Below are 24,131 nucleotides of genomic sequence, written 5' to 3' on the forward strand. Positions count from 1 at the left end.
TATTTTAGCTACCTGGGATCCCAATCCCCGACGGGGGGGTTTGGTGGGGCTCTCCCCCCCATTATTTTTGCCTAGGGGGTCCTTGTGGCGGGGGATGCATGTTTGGAGAGCCCCCCCCCCCCCCCCCACCTGGTGGGGTTCAGGTGAAGCGGCCCCGAAGCTAAAAATAGATGAAAAATTGCCTTGTAAAATATTGTAATTTTGTAGTGAATCTGGGTCATTCATTAGGTGGATGATCTGACGATAGAATTTATCTTTAATTTAGGGTTTTTCCCCTAGAAGGAAAACCCTCAATTTATATGAGGGAATTGTATTGCAGATGTGTATTTTTATTCTGAGCGAGTGTTACACATCATTTTGTCATTATCCCTGTACTCCCCATTCCTCGATCCTGGAGGACCTCTACAGCGAACCTTACATGCTTTCCCATCATGAAAAGACTACCCTTATGTCCCTCTTCATGGGCAGAACATTTCCCTTTTGCATCATTTCCCAAGAATCTTCCTTTAATCCCAGTTTACAAGACTGGCGCTAGTGCTGAATTCCTTCCTCATGCCGATTGGCAGGGTTTAAAACTAGGCCTAGCGCTATACGGTGCAAGTAAGCCCTTCATCACTCATGCTAATCCTCTTTTGGCAAGTTTTTTAAATATGGAGTCGAAGCTTCTAGGTCTAGAAGCTTCGTAACGGAATTCTGGTAAATGGTTGAGCTGGATAGAGCCGAGGAATTTAGTTTGGGCTCCTTTCCCCTATTAATATGGAACAAACCCAAGAGATAAGGCCTCTCCCATAATAAGAGGAACCATCTACATTCCATCAAATCTATATAAACTCCTCCTTTTCCAAGTTGAACTAGTTTTTTTGGAGCTTGAATAACCAGCAATATATCTATAGCTTTTTGCCTTCTAGTTTATGTGTGTAGAGGGAGAATAGTGTGTTTTATTTGGTTTGGAACTAAAGGGAAGAAGCCTTAAACTTCCATTGTTGAGGTTAACCATCAGATGCTAGAAGTGGTGTTGGAACCCGGATACGTCGGAGGAGACCTGCAACGTCAAGGCTTTGGTTGTATCTCTTTCTGAGCTTTATATCAATACAACTAATGATTTATTTCCTACATTGAGTGTTATACTACATTTGATGGCTTAAGGTTCCTTGACTTTTTAAGTAAATTGAATGCGATTGTATGATATTACATTTGATGTTATCTCTTATGTACTTGTTTCGGGTATTTGAAGGAGACGAACTCAAAGGAGTTTGGAGCAAAGGAGCGAGGTCATCATTAAGCGAAGTAGCATTCTAAGAGGTAGGCCCTCTTATTCGATTCTAGTTTAAGGAAGTTTTCATTAGGTTGTTTTGTTTGCTGCTAGACCCACTATAGGGCTAGAAGGATCACCTCTGTCTACAAAGGAGATTTACCTACTCCACAAATTGGCGACTCCACTAAGGAAACATCCCTCTCTTTGGATTGTTTGCATTTCATGATGTTGACTTTTGTCGTATCACTCTTTCTTTTTGGTTTTCTGTGCTTTACACTATTGGCTGCCTAGAGTCTTGAATTTAGAGTGACGGGTCTAGTTTTTCTTTCTGAAAATTTTTATTTTTTTCCTTGAAATCCTCGATCAACACTATTTATTTTTTGACAGTTGCGCCGATCAGCGTGATTTGCTCTTAAACAGTCGCACCATACCCCCTTGTGGCGCTTGTTGTCAGTTAAGCACTCGCGTCATTTCCGATAGGTTAAGATCATGGTTTCTCCTGTATCATTGCCAGTGTGTCCTGCCCTCATAAGCTTTGTCTCTTGGCTTGTTTACCTATATTCTCCCTGGCTAGAAATCTACGTTAGCTTGATTTGTTTGCTTGATTGGTTTGAGTTTTCCTTACTTGATTTGTTGAATATTGGATGGTTTGTGTCCCTAGGGAATCTAGGTCATCATCCATTCAGCTGTTTATTTGCTCATCAAGTCAAGTTGTTGGTTAGACCACCCTCTGATGTGTTAAGTCTGGCCCTGTGTGAAGTTCCTTTTTATTTTTTATTTGAATCCCTCGATCAACGCTCTTTTTGGCCAAGCAATTACGCCGATCAGGCCCACAGCGCTAGTTGTAGCCTGGCCAGTCGTGTCGAACATCACTAATTTCAGCCCAAAAAGCATGTCGGTCTCTAAGTTAAGAAAAAAATCAGAGTTTTTTCCCCATTCCAGTGCCAGTGTGTCTTGACCATCAGACTCTCTTCTTCCGCCCAAAAGTGACTAGGATGCTTTGTTTGTTGGCTTTGATTGATTGATTGAATTGAAGTTTCATTGCTTGATTTTTTGAGTTTTTTGATGGTTTCTATGATCCTAGGGCATCTAGGTCAATTATCATTCATTTGTTAATTCACTCATTGTTTCAAGTTTCTGATTTGTTACTCCGTTTAATCCATCTTTCAGTCACAACATCTTCATTGCTTCATTTCCAATTGAATGAGTGAAAGAGTCTCGTTTGTTCGCTTATTTCGAGTGTCTATTTTCTATTTCCAAGAATAGATTACATTGCTTGGTTTCTCGATTGAAGCATTTATGTGTTTGGTTTGTTCGATTCAGGGAAGAAGTTGTTTTTAGTTTCATTTATCATTCTTTGGATTTGATTGATGCTTGTCTATTCGGAATTGTGAAATTTTTCATTAAAGTGCTTTATGTAAAAGATTCATTTTGCATTTTATGAAAAAAAGAACATCATTCTAGTTTACTTAAGCGAAAATATTGCATTAATAGCATTATTTAGAAGCTAGAATTTCATCATCATAGGCATAAGAAATGAAATGAATCTTCTTTTGTTGTTAAGGGAAGATTAAGTGCATTTAGGACATGTATTAGTGAAAGATTTCATTCTTTGATTGTTGCATTGATTGTGTGCTCTCTATCCCTCAATTAGTGTTAACTTTCATCGAAGAAAATTTCTTTTCTCATACAACTGCATATAGGAGTTTTCAAATGACGATGGTAGGGCCTTGAATTTGAAACCTAATAACCATTAAAATTTATTGAGTTAACCTAAGGAAGCATTGAAACTTAACACTCACATTTAGAGGTCTAGGCTAGAGACATGTTTCAGCGTCTTTAAACCTAGTAGTTGTCATTCGCTTCGGCATTAGACAGTGTTAGTACAGACTTGTGCTCCCCGTACCATCATGTATATAAAGGGATACCCCACTAGGTTTGCAATCCTTTATTCCTAGGAAGCCGAGTCTGCCACCTTGTAAAAGTGATACACCGAACACAGCATTCGGGGAGATTACCTGCATGTACTTCTGGTTCACCGGGAGGTATTCTGCAATTCACGGTTACCTGGTAATCCTTTTGCCTAGATTATCCTGAGCAGTCATTTTGGTCTTTTTGACTCGTTAAATTTAAAAGATCACCAAGAAGTTGTCCTTTCAAGCTCGTTAACTTCGAAAGCAACTAAAGTCAGCTTTCGCCCTTTTCTCGACTCTTAAAATATGAAAAGGCAAAGTTTTGTTTTAGTGTCTTAAAATTAAATACCCATGAAATATTCTTGTTTAACATTATCTTCCTTAGTGATTCTTTAGGATCATTTCCAATAGCAACATTTCCAAAGTCTACCAATCAAGGATTCTCCTCGGATGGGAATCCTGGTCCTTTTCCTTTTTTTGGAAACATTAGTGCTCCTTACATGGCAACATTGTCCCTCCCAACGTTAACCATTGGTTTACCTATCTGGTTATTTTCGACCTCGGTGGTCCCGAGTGTCCCAACTCCTGCCCAACCATCTCCTTCATTTAAACCACATCACGTTGATTCTAAGGTTGACCTCTCACCTTCTTCCCCTATTTCTTCACCCTCCTCTTCTAGTCCACCTGGTGAAAGTTTGAAATCCAGTAACCAAGAGGCTAAGAAGAAGAAGATGATGATGAAGAAGAAGAAGTTGATGAGCCCCAATTTTTGGTAACAATTTGGGCTCATTTGGCCTACTTACCTTGATCAACCCTTCATTTTTTATCACTTATGCATCATTTCTTAGTATATTCGTGTTATTTGTAGGAAGAAGGGCAGTCATTATGCCTATGTGGCTAATACATGATGATTTCAGGTTTTTTGACAATAAATGGAGCAAAGACCACGCAAATGAGGACAAGGAGACAGCCAAGGTGGCATTGCGGATTTATAGGGAGGTTGTCCACAGCCTTGAATGACCTTCCTCGTGATCTCCACCCCAACTCCGAGCTCCAACAGCTATCACCACCGAGCTAGAAGGCAGCCAACGGATTCTACAGGAACAGCAGTTTACTTTTAGTTGGACAGCCAAGCCCCACTAATTGAGGAGGCCAGCTTGGCCCTCATCATGTATAAATATTGAGGTTGTAGCCTTCGATAAAGACTCTTGAACCTTTGTTTTAGATTTTGAATCACGAGCTGTAGCTCTGTTTTTGCTCTTTGTAAGCCAATTTTGGCATGTTGTTAGACTCATGATTATGATCTTTTAATAAAGGCAGGCAGATTTGGATTCAATTCTGAGTTCTTAGAGGAGCTATAGCTCTCAGGTTAGGGCCCAACCTAAGAGCAATAGACCTCCTTTTCTTTGTATTGTTACTTGTCTTTCTTTTATCATTGCATTTATTTCCTTTACATGCACTTGGAAAACACAGTTTGTTGAGTCGACTGTTTCGGTTTGGTTATGTAGGTTAGTTTCATGAATGCAGTTGTTTCAGTAGTTCAGAATTAGCGTAGGGAGATTGAAGTTACGTTGAGTTCAAAAAAAGGGTTGAATGCATGCTCACTTTCACCTATGTTTGGGGACCGGAAGTGTAGATCGTGCCAACTGCCAAAAGCATTGTTTTAACATATGCATGCAAGTATTGACGTAATGTTTTCGGTTGAAGAATTTTCCATACGATTATATCTTGATTAATGACTCTTTGGTTCAGCATCATGCACGGTTTCCCTTCAACTTACATTTTTGTTCTTTGATTCCTACTAAAACAGTTAGAATAGGTTGGTGAACTTTCGTTTACATGCAAGATAAGGGTGATTTGTTTCATTTACACTGCGCAGCACCACTTCATCGTGTTCTTATCCTTCTAAACCGTGCCTAAGCCACCTACTCATCCTCTGTTCAACTCATTTGCCTTCCAACCCTTCTACTGTCCACGTTGCTCAATCTTTTTGACCTTCCACTACTACTACCCTCCTCTAGACCAACCAGCTTTACACACACCTTCCCCATCTCATCTCTCTGTCCATAGGCCATCACAAGCTCCTCTGTCATCTTACCTATCCACCCATACAGCTCCTTCACTCCTCCATCACCCAAAACTCCGACTGCAGAACATCCTGTAGAAGTTAGCAGACTTCCTGTAGAAATCCCGAGCTTCATGTAGGATCCCCTACAGACATCCTGTAGAAGCCTGAAAACATGGTTGCCAAGCACCTGAACGTTGTGAACTTCTATGGAATGATGTGAAGGATCCCTTGGAACCTCTCAGAGTCCTCTTGACCTTTCCCAAGCCTTCCTCCCCTTTGAACTACCCCTGCACAGTCAAGACCCAGTAAGAAGCACAATCATAATGACTCCACCCACTTGAGCAAAAATACAAAAACGTGTTCTCTTCAATGGAAGTAGTTTAAATGCCTGCATCTCATCTCACTAGAAGTAATGGCATCATTTCTGGAAGTTGCATTCCCACCATTGCATCATAAGGATTAAGCTAGTCAGATTAGGGTTTACTAGGGTTTCCAGGTTTGGTTGGCTTTCAGTTCATTCTTGCAAAATAGGTTAATTTCCTTTGAGATAGCCTTCGTTCATCATTTAGAAAGCTTCTTCTGAGAACATATCGAAGTTGGCTTGAGCCCTAGCGGACTTGTGCCAGCTGACCAAGTGACAGCTGCGACAAGAGCTAGTACTTGTGCATACAGCACCGTCGCTTCCAAGTTTGTTACGAACTACCGGGTTGATAAAATTAGAGAAGGAAGCTCCAGGAGTTGTAGCATTATTGCTACAATACTGGAGCCCACCAGAAGTCAAATAAGCGAGAGGCCAACCATGCGACTGTTGCTCCAAATGCACCTCCCATAGACAAACCTTCTGATCCTCCACGGAAGGTCAGATTCCCTTGCAAGCTATGTAAGGGTGACCATATCCTTCGAGACTATTCTGGTATTCCTAGAGTCTTAGAGGTATGGTATCAAAACCTGAATCGACCATCCTCGTCGGCCTTTGGAGATCATGTCGATGCTACGCCTTCAGCTAGCGATGGTAAGAAGAAGGGAAAAAATAAATTCCCCTATAGGTTATGTGAAGGAGAGCATCTTCTTCACCTTTGTCCTCTTATGGATAAAGATTCCAAAGTTTTGGAAAACCTTACAGCTCCTCAACCCCAACTTCTTGTTGGTTATCAAAGGCTTTCTTCTAATCCTCTCCTAGTTGGTAAAGAGATTGACTTAGATTCATCTCTTGCCCATCCTGCTCTTCCTGAGCATGACTCTCTTGTGTCTGTTCCCGACCAACCATTGGTCGAAAAGAGTGTCGACTTGGCTCCACCTTCAGTTGTTCACTCTGTTCCCGAAGAGAGTAGTGATCATATTGCTCATGTTCTTCTCATCTCCTCAGATTCTCATGAATCAAAGAGTGGCCCTCCCATCCCAATTGTTCAGGAGAGTCCTTCTCCTATTCCTGTAAAGCATGGGGGCAATCCTATGATACCCCCACCAAGTAGTTTTGTTGTTTCTTTTGATTGGAGTCCATTGACTGCTTTCCGCCCTCCATCTTATGTGGCTTTCCAGATCACAGTACAATCCTATAATATGGTAATACATGGCACTATATTAGATGAAGGCACATATATTAGTGTCATGTCTTGCACTACTTGGCAAGCTTCGGGTTCCCCACAGCTTGTGCCTGTCACCTAGAATTTGTTGGCTTTCAACGGAGGAACCAGTCATCCCTTAAGTATCCTTCCGAAGTTCCCTATTACTTTGGGAGGAAAAACAGTCTATATAGATGTGATGGTAGTCCAAGGTTCCTTAGATTTCAATCTTCTCCTTGGACGTGACTATGTCTATGTCATGGGAGCTCTTGTTTCTTCATTTTTCCATGTGATTTGTTTTCCACACGAAGGGAGAATAGTGACCATTGATCAATTATTGTTCATTGGTCACCGGGTGCCTCCTATGCAACTATCATCCCCTATTGGTTCTTGTTTGCAAGAAGTACCCTTGCCGCCACAGGTAAATTATGTGGCTACCTATTCCATCTCCAAATCTGCAGATGATCACACAGATGGTATAGTACGTTGTGTACTGGGGGCATTGGAACTTGATCTATCATTTGTACCAGTTGACATGTGTTCCTCCCAGAGCATAGTTCTCTCGTCCAGTGAGGACCTCTTGGGGGCCATGTTCTCGTATAGTCCATGATCAACTGTCATGAGGATAGTTCCTGGTCTTGTGTAAACCTCGTTAAAAAATGAAACAAGGCGTCTAAGGAAAGTTCCTTGTCTTGTGTCAAGCTCGTTAAAAAATGAAATAAGGGACCTTTGGAGCAGAGTTCCTTGTCTTGTGTCAAGCTCCTTAAAAAATGAAACAAGGGTTGTGAGCATAGTTCCTTGTCTTATGTCAAGCTCGTTAACAAATGAATAAAGGTGTCCGAGGATTATTTCTTCCTATATCTACCTCATTTAAAAAATGAAACAAATGTCCAAGGATAGTTCTTTTACTATGTCAACCTCGTTAAAAAATGAAACAACTCCCTTTTCCAAACTGGGTCTTTGATTAAGATCTCATAAAATCCCAATCGATTCTTTCTTGGATCTCGAAAGTGAACCTTCATTCCATCCACCTAGCTGAATGAAATGAAGCTTAGGGGGCATGTACCTCGAATTGAGTCATAATGATGGGGGCATGCAAACTTAACTCAAGCATAGTTTGTCTTTGTTTCAAGATGGTGTAAAAATGAAACCAAACTCAAGCATAGTTTTTCGTTTCAAGCTTGTGTAAACATGAAACCAAATTCAAGCAGAGTTCCCCATGGTTCAAGCTTGTATAAAAATGAACCCATGCCAAATTTACATCTCATAATTTCCATTTTTAAATTTCTATTAGATGACCCTTGATTGTTTCATTCCACTTCCACCATCTCTTTGGCCGATCATATGCTTTCACTTGGTTGTTTTTCCTTTCCTGAGGAATCGCAGCAATGAGTGGTTTTGTTAGCCAACCTCTTGACCATTACATGTTTTTGAGCAGTTCCATCATTGTTGGAACCAGTTTCTACCCTTTATACCACTCGTTCCTTTAGGACGAGTCACCTTTAAGCTCTTTTCTCACTCGTAAAAAATGAAAATATTTCCGAGTATTTTTTCCCTTTTAGATTCATTAAAGTAAATAAAAGCAGGGAGTCATCTTTGAGCTCTTTTCTTACTCTCAAAATATGAAAATATTGCCTAGCTCTTGTCATTTTGAACTCGTTAAAGGTTGTGAAACGTCGTTTACCCAATATATGTTTACCCCTTTTTCGGGCTAGGATAAACTATTTACGAAAAAGGTACTCCTTGGCTGACATGGTCAAGCGGTTCTCTCAAGTATTGTTTTCTACCTTTTCAAGCTCGAGAGACACAACTGTACGAAAAGGGACCTTTTGGAGTTTTCTTTTCCATGTATTTTTCAAACTCTCTAAATATGAAAAAGATACTGAGTTACACCTTTGTCGGACTCGTTAAAAAATTAAACAACATCGGATTCGTCACCATGACGAACATGAGCTTCTCCTTCCTAGGGCTCATTAATATTACTAGGTCAGATTCATCTAAAGGATGGACTTACAGTGCAAGCTCATGCTATCCCCTTCAAGCTCGTGATAAAAAATAACTGGGGTACCTGCCAGAAATGGCGGGGGGAAATGGGAAATTCCATCAGTTGTGTTGGCAGCTCACTCTTGAACATGACACTTTCTGCTTCATGTCGGTTTGGGATATCCTCACTTCATTGTTGACTTTCCTGGGTTGGGCAGTTCATTTTTTTTCCTTTCCATTTGATCTCTACCACGTCATCATGACCTCCGATCCTATGTATCCAAAAGCTGCCAAAACTCCGGAGTCGTGTCGCCGATATGTTCAAGAGTTAATCCTTCTGCGGTCTACACTCATTCTTGATTCTCTGTATCATCCATAATCATTACATCCCTTTGTCTTGCGACGATGATGTGGGATACATCATGGCCCTCCTTCGACAAGGTCACTTCCTGTCGACTTCAGCTCATTATTCGAGAAGTTGGCCAAGAAACTCCCTTCCAGTACCTTAGAGATTGCATGCCCTAATGGAAATTTCTTCGCACTCGACAACAAGTTCACATCATTGGCTTTCGATCAGTTGATTTCACAGGTGTTTGACTTCAGTTCCTTTATCCACATTTCGTGAATTGTGTTGCTAGTACCTTGAGAAACATTGTCATTATTGGTGGTTTTTCTCACAATTGTTAACGGTTCGCATCATTGACTGGTAATCAAGAGAATTTCTAGCATGTTCGACTTCAACACACTTATTCACATGTTATAATTTGTACTTTGATTGGGTCGTGTTGGAGTGCAAGACCCTGGGCCAAATTACAAAAGTCTAGGTCGCAAGGTGATGTGACATGATCATGTTGATATACATGTCTCTTTCAGATGGATGGCTGCGACCATTCCATGAGTTTTTATATGTGATCCTTCTCATTATTGGATGCTTGCGACCATACCTTGGTTCTGATATGATCCTCCTTACAGGATGGTTGCACCCATGCCTTGGATCCATTTACATGATCATTCTCTGGGTGGCTACGTCCATACCATGATTCATGTATCATTTATTAGAGATTTAAGTGATATATATGTATCTATGCTTGCTTGCAGGTTCTTCAACGATGGTCTCCAATTCCACACATCTACTTGTAAAGCATTTCACCCCTCACTCTAGTTCGGCCTTCACGCTTGAGGGGGCATCCGTTACACAGCATTTTGTCACTGTCCCAGTACTCCATGTTCTTTGATCCTGGAGGACCTCTATAGTGAACCTTACATTCTTTCCCATCATGAAGAGGCTTTCCTTATGTCCCTCTTCATGGGGAGAACATTTCCCTTTTGCATCATTTCCCAAGAATCTTCCTTTTATCCCAGTTTACAAGACCAACGCTAGTGCTCAATTCCTTCCTCGCGCCGATTTGTAGGGTTTAAAACTAGGCCTAGCATCGTACGACGCAACTAAGCCCTTCATCACTCACGTCGATCCTCTTTTGGCAAGTTTTTTAATTATGGAGTCGAAGCTTCCAGGACTAGAAGCTTCATAACAGAAGTCTGGTAAATGGTTGGGCTAGATAGAGCCGAGGAATTCAGTTTGGGATCCTTTCCCCTATTAAGATAGAACAAACCAAAGAGATAAGGCCTCTCCCATAATAAGAAGAACCATCTCCCTTCCATCAAAGCTATATAAACTCCTCCTTTTCCAAGTTGAACTAGTTTATTTGGAGCTTGAATAACCAACAAGATATCTATATCTTTTTGCCTTCTAGTTTATGTGTGTAAAGGGAGAATAGTGTGTTTGGTTTGGTTTGGAACTAAAAGGAAGAAGCCTTAAACTTCCATTATTGAGGCTAACCATGTGATGCTAGAAGTGGCGTTGGAACCCAAATACGTCGGAGGAGACCTGTGTAGAAATTCCCACTGTAGATCACCTGGTAATGCAATGTACTAAAGCAAAACACTTGATCTACTTCTACAAATAATTTAACACTTGATCTACTTCTACAAACAATTTAGCAGAAGCTTAATCAAACATGAGCAACATCAATAAGCACACATATAACTGATAAGAAGGAATCAATCACACATAACACTAAAGAATTCACCGGGGGAAAGCCTCAGCCTAAAACCCCAACTCTGTATTATCATACAAGTGGAAATATAGCCAGTATTACAAAAAGAATCAGCTCAAAAGCTATCCTTCTCTCTCTGCAATACTGTTGTTGCTCATAGACAGTCAAAGGCCTCTATCTAACCTCTGGTCTGCCCTCCAAGCCTCATATTTCTTTGCGCAATTTTGATTGCGTTCCAGTGCAACCACTTGTGTGAATTGGCCTCTTCACACACTCACTAACCTCTGATCCAACTACGCAGTCCTAAAGGAGATAAATCCTCATCATGGATGAGCTTCCTTTATAGGAAAAATATTCATCCAACTGATAGTACGTTGTCCCTTCTCTGATATCAACTGGGTCTCTGTCTGAACTGACATGCATGAGTTATCCATGAGTGAATACTCAGTTATCTGAAATACAGTAGTTACATGCATGCAAACATTGACTAACTGGACTTGACTCAGTTAACTGAGCCAACTAATTACAACTCAAATTAGAACTCATCCTTATCTCTTTAACTGATGGATAAATTCCTCAATGAATGGAGAAATTGTTGCATGTCCCCACATAGACTTCATGTTTGATTTTCCTTAACTAATTAACTCATGGTGAATTAATTAATTTATTTACAAACTGCTGTTAATATCAAATTCAAATTTTACTTCCTATTTTTAGTCCAGGGACTGACTAAAATAGGAATCCATCCTGAACTGTTAAAAATAGCAATGCTATTTTTAGCACTTCCACTTTTCATTCCCTGTTGCTCAATCTAGCACTGGTACCCAAACTGTTATTTTTAGCACTTATATTTTTAGCATTTCTTGTTGCCATTTTCAACACCCCCTCTCAACAAGAAAGGCTTCCTCTCGAACCTAATCATGTACCTTCGGAATGTTCTGTATGCAACACTTCTACCAAGTGTGGTTTCTCCAGCAACTCTTGGAATAAAAAAACTCCCAACTGACCTCTCTGTTGGGCTAGAAACATACTCTGATGCTGAAGCTCTACCTGTTGCTAACAAGTGCTCCCTCTCTGACCTTTGTGCTACTGCAACATCTCCATGCATCTCTCACCGTTGCACACCTCTTTGTGCCATCCTGCACTGGTGCAACACACTTATGCCTCTCGCATTGCTGCAACCTGCTAACTCTGCGTTGTCTTGGGACTCCTGCACTGTAGCTCTCTCTGCCGCTCCATCTGCATCTGTCTCTACCCAATCCGTCAGTCCTGCTACTTCTCACCAAGGCTCCCGTAGTAAAGTCGAATCAAAGAGGTTGGGTACCTCAAGGATCCTGCCCCTCCTCCTTGGGACGATCACTCCACATCGCCCCACCTCCTACCTAGAGGTATGGTTGCATGTGATCCCACTGCCCACCTGGCTCGAAGTTTCCCCCTACTGGAGGTCTCTGCGTGAGTATATGTCTCTACTAGATCTCCTCTCAGCTACCCCTGTTGTGGCTGCTCCACAACCTCCTGAAGCTGCTGCACCAATCATGGCTCCTCCACAATCATCTGAGACTTTTTTTGGCGCTACATGTTGAGAGGTAATATACTCTCCCTCTCAACCACCAAGTCTGCATCAGTTGCCTTGCTGCTCAGGGCTTTTCATGTACCTTGAACCTCAAGAGCATACAGGTTCTTGACCCGTGAACCAATTTGCTTCACCTGTCTAGTGATGATGTGTCTAAGGAAAACCTTTCCCTTACTTAAGACTACATCATAGCCTTTGTCTTCCAACATCGCGATCGACACCAAGTTTCTCTTTAGTCCTGGTACATACTTGAAATTGGTCAAGGTAATTCGAGCTCCATGCTTCTTCTGAAAAATAATCGTGCCTACACCTGAGACACTATACTTTTCATCATTACCCATCGCTATGAGTATCTGGAGATCTTTCTCCTCCAAGGTACTGAACAAACTCTTGTCATCGATCATGTGGAAAGAAGCTCCATTGTCAAGAAACCAACCACTTCCCACCATGGATGAAGCCATGCATGCGAAGAGTGTGAAATACAAATCGAACTATGAAGCAAGTGCCTCACCTTCTGATCCTTCCACAGATCCCTTCTTGGATTCCTCTATGGACAATTTGTAGCAAAATGGCCCACCTCATGACAACGAAAGCATCGCACTTTCAATTTGTCAAACTTCTTCCCACCATGGGAAGAACTCGAAATGGAAAGAGAATCCTTTTCCTTCCCCTTCTTCGCCTTACTCTCTAAGGCACAGTTTTCTTCATCCTCCATGAATGAAGAACTATCTCTAGTGCTTCTTCTTATCTCCTCCTACATCAAAGCTGACCAAAGTCGTTCCCAATCTGGCAGTTTCTCTCTTCCATTAACCGAGTCCTGGTAGCTATGCCAGCTCTTAGGAAGACCAAGGAGTGCAAGACTCACCATGTCATCATCAGTTGTCACGATCCCTACACTTCCAAGCTCATCCCTGCATGAGATGAGCTTGTTCAGATACATAGAGATCGTGTCACCCTTTTCACACTTGATCTTTCAAAGTTTGTCCTTCAGTGCCAGCTTCCTCTGATCATTGTTATTCTGATAAAGATCTTTCAATGTTTTCCACATCAAAAAAGGAGTCTCCTTCCCATGGAGTCTCAAGACAATGTGATCTCGAGCTCCCTCCAGGAGGATTCTCCTTGCTCTAGCCACACACCTTTTCCATTCCACCAGTTGAGTAGCACCAGTCGGCTTTTGGACTTCTTGATCAATGAAGTCCTTTAGACCATTATCTTCTAATATTGCCTCCATGCGATCCTTCCAGGCTACATAATTCGAATTGCCATCAAGGGCATATTCAAGTCTCAAACCACTGAACACCATCGATGAAATAGATGTGATAAGAACTCAATTCAATATTCAGAAATCACAAACTTCAACTTCTCCCTTCTTGTATATTCTTCCTTGATCACCTATGCTCCGATACCATGTAGTAATTCCCACTGTAGATCACCTGGTAATGCAATGTACTAAAGCAAAACACTTGATCTACTTCTACAAACAATTTAGCGGAAGCTTAATCGAACATGAGAAACATCAATAAGAACACATACAACTGATAATAAGGAATCAATCACACATAACACAGAAGAATTTACCCAGGGAAAGCCTCAGCCTAAAACCCCAACTCTATATTATCATACAAGTGGAAATATAACCAGTATTACAAAAAGAATCAGCTCAAAAGCTATCCTGCTCTCTCTGCAATACCTCTGCTACTCATAGATAGTCAAAGGCCTCTATCTAACCTCTGGTCTGCACTCCAAGCCTCCTATTTCTTTGAGAGCAATTTTGATTGGGGTCCAGTGCAGCCACTTGTGTGAATTGGCCTCACTCACTAACCTCTGATCCAACTACGCAGTCCTAAAGGAGATAAATCCTCATCATGGTTGAGCTTTCTTTATAGGAAAAATATTCATCCAACTGATAGTACATGTCCCTTCTCTGATCTCAACTGGGTCTCTGTCTGAACTGACATGCATGAGTTATCCATGAGTGAATACTCATTTATCTGAAATACAACAGTTACAAGCATGCAAGCATTGACTAACTGAACTCTCATTAATTTAACAAACTATTAAATTAATCTAACTGGACTTGACTCAGTTAACTGAGCCAACTAATTACAAATCAAATTAGAACTCATCCTTATCTCTTTAACTGATGGATAAAATCCTCAGTTAACTGAGCCAACTAATTACAACTCAAATTAGAACTCATCCTTATCTCTTTAACCGATGGATAAAATCCTCAGTTAATGGAGAAACTATTGCATGTCCCCAAATCGACTTCATGTTTTATTTTCCTTAACTAATTAACTCATGGTGAATTAATTAATTTACTTACAAACTGTTGTTAATATCAAATTCGAATTTTACTTCCTATTTTTAGTCTAGGGACTGACTAAAATAGGAATCCATCCTGAACTATTAAAAATAGCAATTTTATTTTTAGCACTTCCAATTTTCATTCCCTCTTGCTCAATCTAGCACTAGTACCCAAAATGCTATTTTTAGCACTTCTATTTTTAGCATTTCTTGTTGCCATTTTCAACAACCTACAACATTTTAGTTGTATCTCTTTCTGAGATTTATATAAATACAACTAATGATTTATTTCCTACATTGAGTGTCATACTACATTTGATGGCTTAAGTTTCCTTGAATTTCTAATTAAATTGAATGTGATTATATGCTATTACGTTTTTTGTTGTCTCTTGTGTACTTGTTTCAGGTATTTGAAGGAGAAGAACTCAAAGGAGCCTGGAGCAAAGGAGCGAGGTCATCATCAAGCGGAGTAGCATTCTAAGAGGTAGGCCCTCTTATTCCCGATTCTAGTTTAAGGAAGTTTTCATTAGGTTGTTCTGTTTGTAGCTAGACCCACTCTAGGGCTAGAGGGATCACTTTTGTCCGTAGAGGATATTTACCTACTCCACAGCAAGAAAGAGAGAGGAGACTGTGTGAGAGCGAAGAGGAACTTACAATAGATCTGTTGTAGGTTGTATCTCTTCATTTTACTAGATACTAAAAAAGGAAGGACTAGTAGTTTCTTCGTGGACGTAACCCAAATTAGGCGAACCACGTATATGTAGGTTTTAACCCCGTACAGAAATTACCTGCATGTTGAGAGAAAGGAGGAGAGAGAGGGGGAGAGAGGAGAAAGGGTAGGGGGGAAAGAGATGGAGTTGGAGGGGGAGAGAGGGAGAAAAGAAGAAAGACATAAAGTGAGAAAAGTGGAAAAAGAGAGAGGGAGTGACAAGGGAGAGATGGAGATTATAGAGTATGTATGTTTGGGGGTCGTATATATAGAGATACAAAGAAGGAGAGATGGAGAGAAGGGGGGAGAGAAGGAGAGAGGGAGGGCGATAGTGGTGAAGTTAGAGGGTGGAGAGAGATAGAGAGAGAGACACAGGGAGGTGAGAGAGAAAGGGAGAGAGAGAAAGGAGGAGATAGGACGAGAGAGGGAGGGGGAGAAAGAGATGGAGTTGGATGGGAAATAATACAAATAATCCAAAATATCTTTATGCATTTGTCCATCATATTTGGATAAGGAAATTTTAGTATCAAGTTTGACTTTAGGTGGAACTCCCAAGTTTTCAATGTAGAGCTTAATCAATGCGTTGAACAATAACTAAATGATAGTAAATAGGATACATTCTTCCTCATTTTGCAAGTCATCATTGCACAAAAGCACGAAGAAATACAAAATCAGGATACTTCCATAGACATATAAAATTTAAATCTTAGGTGGGGAAATGAATAGGGTAAATGTCGAAAATTAAATCTTAGGTGGAGAAATGGCTAGGGTAAATGTTAAAGATCATTTGAAACCCAAAGATAAAATTGTTGATATCGGAGGGTGAATTGTATGGGAGGTATATAAGGTGGTGTGACATAAGATAGCTGGGAATGATATAAGTGATATAAAAATGAACAAGGAATATAAGTTTGCTAGGTTTACCCAATGACTAAGAGAATCAAGAGAGGAATCTATAAGGGTGGAGGATAGACCTCAAGGAACCTATCGAGTCAAAAAAAATGTCCAAGTGGGTGTGAAACTAAAAGAAGTAGAAACAAAGAATAGGATATATGGGGTTGAAGAAAACCTTCAAAAATACTTAACACCATGATGAATGGAATGAAACATGTTTGGACTAATTGTTTAAAATATAACAAGAAAATAATAATAACTCAAAACATATTTTTCATTTTATCCACTTGGTGGAAAATCGTTTTAGAAAATAAAAATAACTCAAAACATATTACTAATTTATACACTTTTCCAAACCCTCCCATATTCGTATATGAGTCTTCAAACCCTCCATAATGCCAGTTCATGTATATACTATAACCATGTCAAATTTCAATGCATACAAGCACAAACTGAAAAAATTTCAACGTTGGCCCCTTTCACAGGTTAGTCTGTGTGGGGTCAATTAATTAAAGCATAATTTCAATTAATTGGTAAATATTAAGTGGTGGATTGGTACTTAGGGGTAGGCCCACAATAAGTAACAATAAGCTTGACACAAGAGCATAAGAGAGACATATAATAAATTATGTGTGATTCATTGAGGCATCATTCCTTTTCATATAAATGATATTGACAATGATGATGATGATGACGACGACGATGATGTTGAAGATGATGATGATGATGATGACGATGATGATGACGTTAAAGATGATGTGGATGAAAAATATGACGATGATGATGTTTACTAAGATGACAAAGATGATGGTGATGATGAAAATGCAGTTCATGATGACGATGATGACAAAGATGATGATGAAGGGTAAGAAGTTTTCTCAAATAGAAGGGTAAGGATTTTTCCCAACTTCTGGGCTATGAAGTACATTATAATCCCACTAATGGTAAATAGTAATAAATAATTGCATATCCTTGACATTTATATATGTTATCTTTTTATCATTTTATTTTCGAATTCTTTTTGTGAGTCGTATTTGAGTCTCAAAACCCTCCCATATATTCAATGCATGCATCTACCATAACCATGTCAAATTTCAGTGCATGCAAGCACAAATTGAAAAAAGTTCAATGTTGGCCCCATTCTCATGTCATGGGCAGTCATGGGCCCATCAATCAATTATAAACCGACTTTTAACATTGAAACATTAATTTACATAATTTTCTAAAAATCATTATGAGGCCCCTTTGTGGGAACTTTGTTCATGGGATGACATTACTTATTTTGTGTGGGTGTCCCTTACTAAGTCGGGCCGACCCACCAACTCATCGCATGGGTGCCCCTGCCAAGTGAGCTCCCTGGCATGCCTAGCACACAACGCCCCCATGGGCGTCAAGCTCCTTAGCGTGCCCAACAAGTGACGCCCTAATTTGCCCAACACACGACACCCCCATGGGCACCGAGCACTCTGTCGTGCCTAGCACGCGACACCCCCATGGGTGTCTAGGCACCCTGCCTTCATTCGCTCATCAATAAAAACAAAATAATATAATTTGTTAGTACCATGTTGCATAATCAATCAATTATAAACCAACTTTTAACACCCAAACATTACTTTAGTCAATTTTCTAAAAAACATTATGAAACCCCTTAGTGGGACTTTTTTAATGGAGAGTCATGGGCCGTCCTTCCTTCTTTTATGTGGGTTCCCCTTGCCAAGTCAGGTCGAACCACCAAATCGTCGCATGGGTACCCCTATCGGGCGAATGTCCTAGTGTGCCCAGCTCGCGACGCCCCTAGGGGTGCCCGAGTGCTCCGCCTTCATGCACGTGCGTCTAAGGTGCAGGCGTTTACCCTGATGTGAAAATTAGTCAAAACGAATCATTAGCTCATCAATGAAAACAAAATATTATCATTTGATAGTACGTCCATGTTTCATAATCAATCAATTATAAACCGACTTTTAACACCTAAACATTATTTTAGTCAATTTTCTAAAAATCATTATGAGACACCCTGGTGGGAACTCAATTCATGGGAAGTCATGGGCCAACCTTACTTCACACGTCTGCCTGACCACCATGTCATTTGGTTCACCCGTCGCCCAACTCATCCGGTACGTCTGCTTAATGAACCATTAAAGTGAAAATTGGAAACTATGGTATAAATGCAAATGAGCTTTTCTTTGTTTCAAGAATAATATATTCTCTACTTAACAAGGCCAACCACGTGAAGGTGGAAGCTCATATGGATCCTCCTCCCCCCCACATCACTCTCAATTCCCCATACCCAATGTATCTACTATAATATATTTGAAAGAAACACAGTAACATTCACATAAAAAATAGGAAAATAAAAATTTAAGGTGAACGAAAGAGAACAAACCAACTGAAAATATATAAATATACCTCGTACCTTTCAACATTTTGATATCATTAATCTTCTTCTAAATCCATCTCATCATCTATATCATCCAGTTCATAATTCATGTACAAAGGATTCACCATATCATCATCATCATCGTCTATATCATCATCTGGAACATGCTCTTCTACATTTGGTTCAACTTCTTCAACTTCTTCATCCGATGCAATTTCAATATCATATAGTTCATCCAAATTAACATTGTCTCGATTAAGATATATTCCTTGAACTTCATCAACATCTTCATATAACACTACATGAACCCCCTGCTCCTCTATATAATCTTCTTCTTCAATTTCATCTTCTTCTGCTACATTATACTTTATAGGCCTTCCTTTGGGATCATATCTAACAACATATGACCAACCCACTTTACCTGAAACGTCTACATAAAATACTATTCACATTGGCTTGGAAGAACATATCGCTCTGATCCTGGCTCAAGATTCCTTATATCGACCATGGTAAATCTGTTAGCATGCTCAATAACTATTCTTTCAAGGTCACATTCATGGATTCATAGCCTAAACCATTTGACATCGAACATAGCTATTTTGAAGGATTTAAAGTCACACTCAAGTATATCATGCAGATATCCATAATATAAATTCTTAGAGAGTTATGGATGTATGTCACCTCTAGAGGAAACATTGATAACTTGAAATACTGCAGTTATCCTACTATCAGAAGTTTTCATCTTTTCATCCAACCTTTTGATGCAAAATTTGTGGCCATTGCACCACATTTTGTTGTGGTGTTTCAACTACAATACATCAAACACATAAAAAACACATTGTAAATTGATAAGCATGCATATTTATACTTCCAAAATTTGAAAATAAGAAAAAAACACAGCATATGCATCAATATAATTGTAAAAAAACTTAGTATGGGCGAATAAGCTTGCCTGATAATCTTTTAAACCATATGCTAAATCAATTTCCCTCTGTATGAGATTGGTATCTACACTACGTTGAGCTTCTTTAACCGACGAAGACACACCATACTATGATAATCTACCATTATTATCTTGTTTGCATCATTCAATCCATACCTTCATGCAATCTTTATTGTTTGCAATGTATAAATGTATATAATCACACTCTTGATCGACTATATTAAAGTAAAACAATTCACATATATATAATTTGTTACCATGTTATACCTTCATAATAATGGATTATGTAGGAAGACTAAAAATTAAATAAGTACGATATACATAAAAACAAATAAGTCAAATGTGCTATAAATCTCCACTATCTACTTACATCTCACTTTGCTCATTCTACCTTTCCAGAATAGGTGCTCCCCTTCAAAATCGTCCACTAAATTGACATCGCAAATGTGATCTAATACATTAATATTTTTTCCTATTTCATAACTATATTGATGAATATAAGCCATGGTTTCATATACCATATATCCTTCTACCATAAAACCCTCAGGATGTGCTCTTTTTTTTACCATAGCCTTTGGTTTCCTCTCAACCGTCCACATTGATATTATGTGTACATGCCCACACTTTTCAATCTCCTTGACTTGGTGCATGAGGTAGTGTTCTTGTGCATTGAAAAATGTTGAAGTTAGATACTTTTGCATTTCACACATTATACAAGGGATTTATTTTCTCCAATACTTTATATCTTCTTTATTGATTTATTTATATGACAACCACCTACAAATGAAGCAAGAAAATCACAGGTTTCAACAAAAAAAGAATAATATAGTACATGATGACAAGAAAAACATATACAGTGAAAAATATGCGACACAAAAACTTATTGAACACATTACACTTTGCACATAAATCTCCACTTAGCTCATGTATTTGCCAAGATCATATATAACTTGTTTGAGATTGTTGTCAAAGTTTTGTAGGAGAGATAAAGGTAGAACATATTGTAACAAAAATAACCACGGCTCATTATTTTTTCCCAAATTAGTAGAAAAAAACACTAATTAACAAGATGTTTCACCAATGTATAAAATATATATACACCAAAATAATTACCTTAATGAACGTATGCCAATCATGGGTTTTTATGCCACCTAATTCACCTTCCTTTGTTACTGTATTCCTTATGCTTGATGAAAATCTAGTTGGAAATTTGTTTTTTTCAATAACCTCTTTAACATGATTTCTTTAATGCTCTGTCAATAACCATGGAAGGGTGCTTATATTTTGCCTATCTCCATCGCTATTTGAACGAATCGCACTTTGCAATGCATGGTCGAACTCCTTAATGTCATCGCAGATCTTGACAATTTTTTCTTTATCTCTCCTTCCATCTAAGATTCACCATAAGGCCTCTGTTACATTCTTCCTAATGTGCATTGTATCAAACAAATGAACAATTTCTAGGTGCTCATAGTAGGGGAGTCTACTGAATTGCTCGAGATAGCTTTTCATTCCTTGTGGAAGTTCCCTGTTATTAATGGTTCACAACCTACAACGTGAATCATAGATAAAGATATTATAACAACAATATAACTTGTCAATTTGTACAGTGAAGAAAATGCCATAAAAATATAAAATAGTCCAAACATATAATGTATATTAATACATAGACAATTCGATCCATACCTTGAGATACTCTATTATATTTCAACTTCCATGCATGAGGTGTTATTCTTCGTGGCTTTACTCCAGTCTCTTTTTTCCCTTTGAAAATATGTTTTTTTCAGTACTTCAGTACCTATGGTTCTTAGAAAGGAAGTGCCTATACTCATCAAACACCTCCTTTCCTAAGCTTCTTGAATGATGAGATTTAATCTTAGGACCACAAATTGGACAAGAAAATTTACCCTTTGTTTGAAGACCTGAAAGAGATGGAATAATTTTTATATCAATTATTTTATGTATATACAATGAAGGTCAAACTATTTAAAAAACATACTTGAAATGAACCTCATAAAATTAAACACTATTAAATTGCAAGGTAATGTTATAACATACCACAAAAATGTGTTAGTCGTGGGGGCATCATGAATTGTCCACACAAGCATTGAATGGAATTCAAATTCCCTTTGTACAACTACTGGTCTAAAGATATTATACATAGTGACATCGTTCCATAACTCCACTAACTCATCGATAAGAGGCTCGATATACATTCATATCTTTGACCTGGTACTTATCTAATTGATTGAACATACAATACATACTTACTACATATATGAGTAAATAATTTTTTATAAGACATAAGTATAAGCCATAATTGAAGATATATGAGTAAATTAACAAAAAAATATAGGACATAATTATGAAACAAACAAGACAAATAAGATGTTATATTAGTGCTAAACTTTTTTATTTTAAACAAATTAATACTTGGAACAATCATTGTCAACATTATGTGCTCCCTCTTTATTTACTTCCACAGAGGAATGTTATTGTTGATAACAAAAACGAGCCAAAAAGAGTAAGTAGATCTAGCCTCTCCAAATGGATTGACACCGTCAACTGCTAATGGGAGCCTAAGATTACAAGGTTCCCTTTTAAACTCTGGCCACTTTTCCTCTATATTCCTAAACACAGATCCATCTGCAGGCATTCGAAGAACATCATATTCACTTCTATTCCTTGCATGGTAATATATAAGTTTTGCTAAGACTTTGCACCTGAACAATTCTCACAGACGTGTAATTACGAGAATATAATGAAGAACCTTGCGAGGCACCTTTTTTGTTACTTTATCGGTTTGATATCTACTCTATTCACATTTTGTACATTTGTCTTTCAACACATGTTCTTTATAATAGAGAATCTCATCATTAAGGCATGCATGAATAACTTTATACTCCATTCCAATATCTTTCATAACAACATGTAAATCTCGGTATGTATGAGGTAAAACATTTGATGGTGGTAACAAAAATTCACCTAATAATCTACAACATAAAAAAATAGTATTGGTTAATGTACTAAACAATATTAATCGTACATATTGCATCCAAATGTTACAAATTAATGAAATGATGTAGATCAACATACTAACATTAAAAACAATGGAAAAAATAATTGTTTTATCATGTATATAGTACTAAATGTCACAAAATATATTACATACCTTAGGAGTTGTGTCACACATGTGTTTGACAAACCATTCACCACCTTTAAGTTGACCAACAACAATAGAGCAGAGAGAAGAGATGTTTTTGAGCCTTCATAAAGAGGTTTAGTTTCCATCTCAAGTACAAGTAAATCAAAAGCATAATCATCATACTGGTTGTCATCATCATCCATTCGAGCATTATTAATGTCTCTTGGATCAAATCTTCTTCAACTATGTTATCAACATCATTATCTTCTTCCATGGGTTAATTTTCTTGATCCTCAATATTAATCGCTCCATGTTCTTGAACGTGCGCTTGTACTACAACCACCTCTTCCTCATCAAGCAATGCCCTAGTGGGCTGATATTATACAATTACAATCAATAAATTAATATTAGTAATATATAGCAAATATTGAAACGTATATATAACAACAATTTCCAAATATAATATATAAGGAAAGCAAAGACAAAAAATACAAAGAGAAAGACAACTTAGGTGCGAACAAGAAACAAAGACAACAAATCAATGATGATGCTTGTGCAATTTATCAAGATATTTAAGAATATGTTGAAAAAATCTAAGAAAGATGTTACTTTTCTTGACATGTAGGAAGTGAGACACTTTTTGAGATATATAGCCATGACTATAATAAAAAAACATATTGATCTTATTTTGCATTCATCAATGTAATGTCATATTCTTTTTTAATGTCATATTTCGCATAATATACTTTAAAAACTTATTAATAATGCTCCATAAAAACCCATGACTAACCTTTAAATCCTCTAGGTCAAAATTAACCCCCTAAACAATATACATTAACCCACTAACACCTTAATCCCATTCCCCTAAGCCCCTAAACCCATCATTGAAAGCCCTTAACCCCTAACCCTAAATACTTAAACAATAACCCCTTATCCATAAGCCCATAAATTAATTAACTCCTAATTCTACCTAACCCTTTAAACGACCCTAACGAAAATAATCAAATAATATTTCTAGTCCACATCAAGATGACAACATAGTTCAAACACCTCCCAAAATAATATTATAAAATACATTTACAATAGAAAGATAATACAATTTATAATACACATACATACAATCTAAAATACAACATACATATAAGAAATTATAAAAATAATCTACAATACAAAGAAATATAATAAATAACTTACAAATGGATGATATTCATGTTTGCCTTTAGTGTGTCCATAGTCTCTACAATGCTTTTAAGCTGATTTTATTAGAATTCTCCTTGGCCTCAAGCCCTTGCAATTTTTACAAGGACAATAACATTTTCCATCCTCAAAAGCCCTCGATGCCGAT

Source organism: Pinus tabuliformis, chromosome J, assembly GCF_031772625.1.
Source record: "Pinus tabuliformis cultivar Carrire ecotype Pingquan chromosome J, CPIR1, whole genome shotgun sequence".
NCBI classification, from domain to species: domain Eukaryota; kingdom Viridiplantae; phylum Streptophyta; class Pinopsida; order Pinales; family Pinaceae; genus Pinus; species Pinus tabuliformis.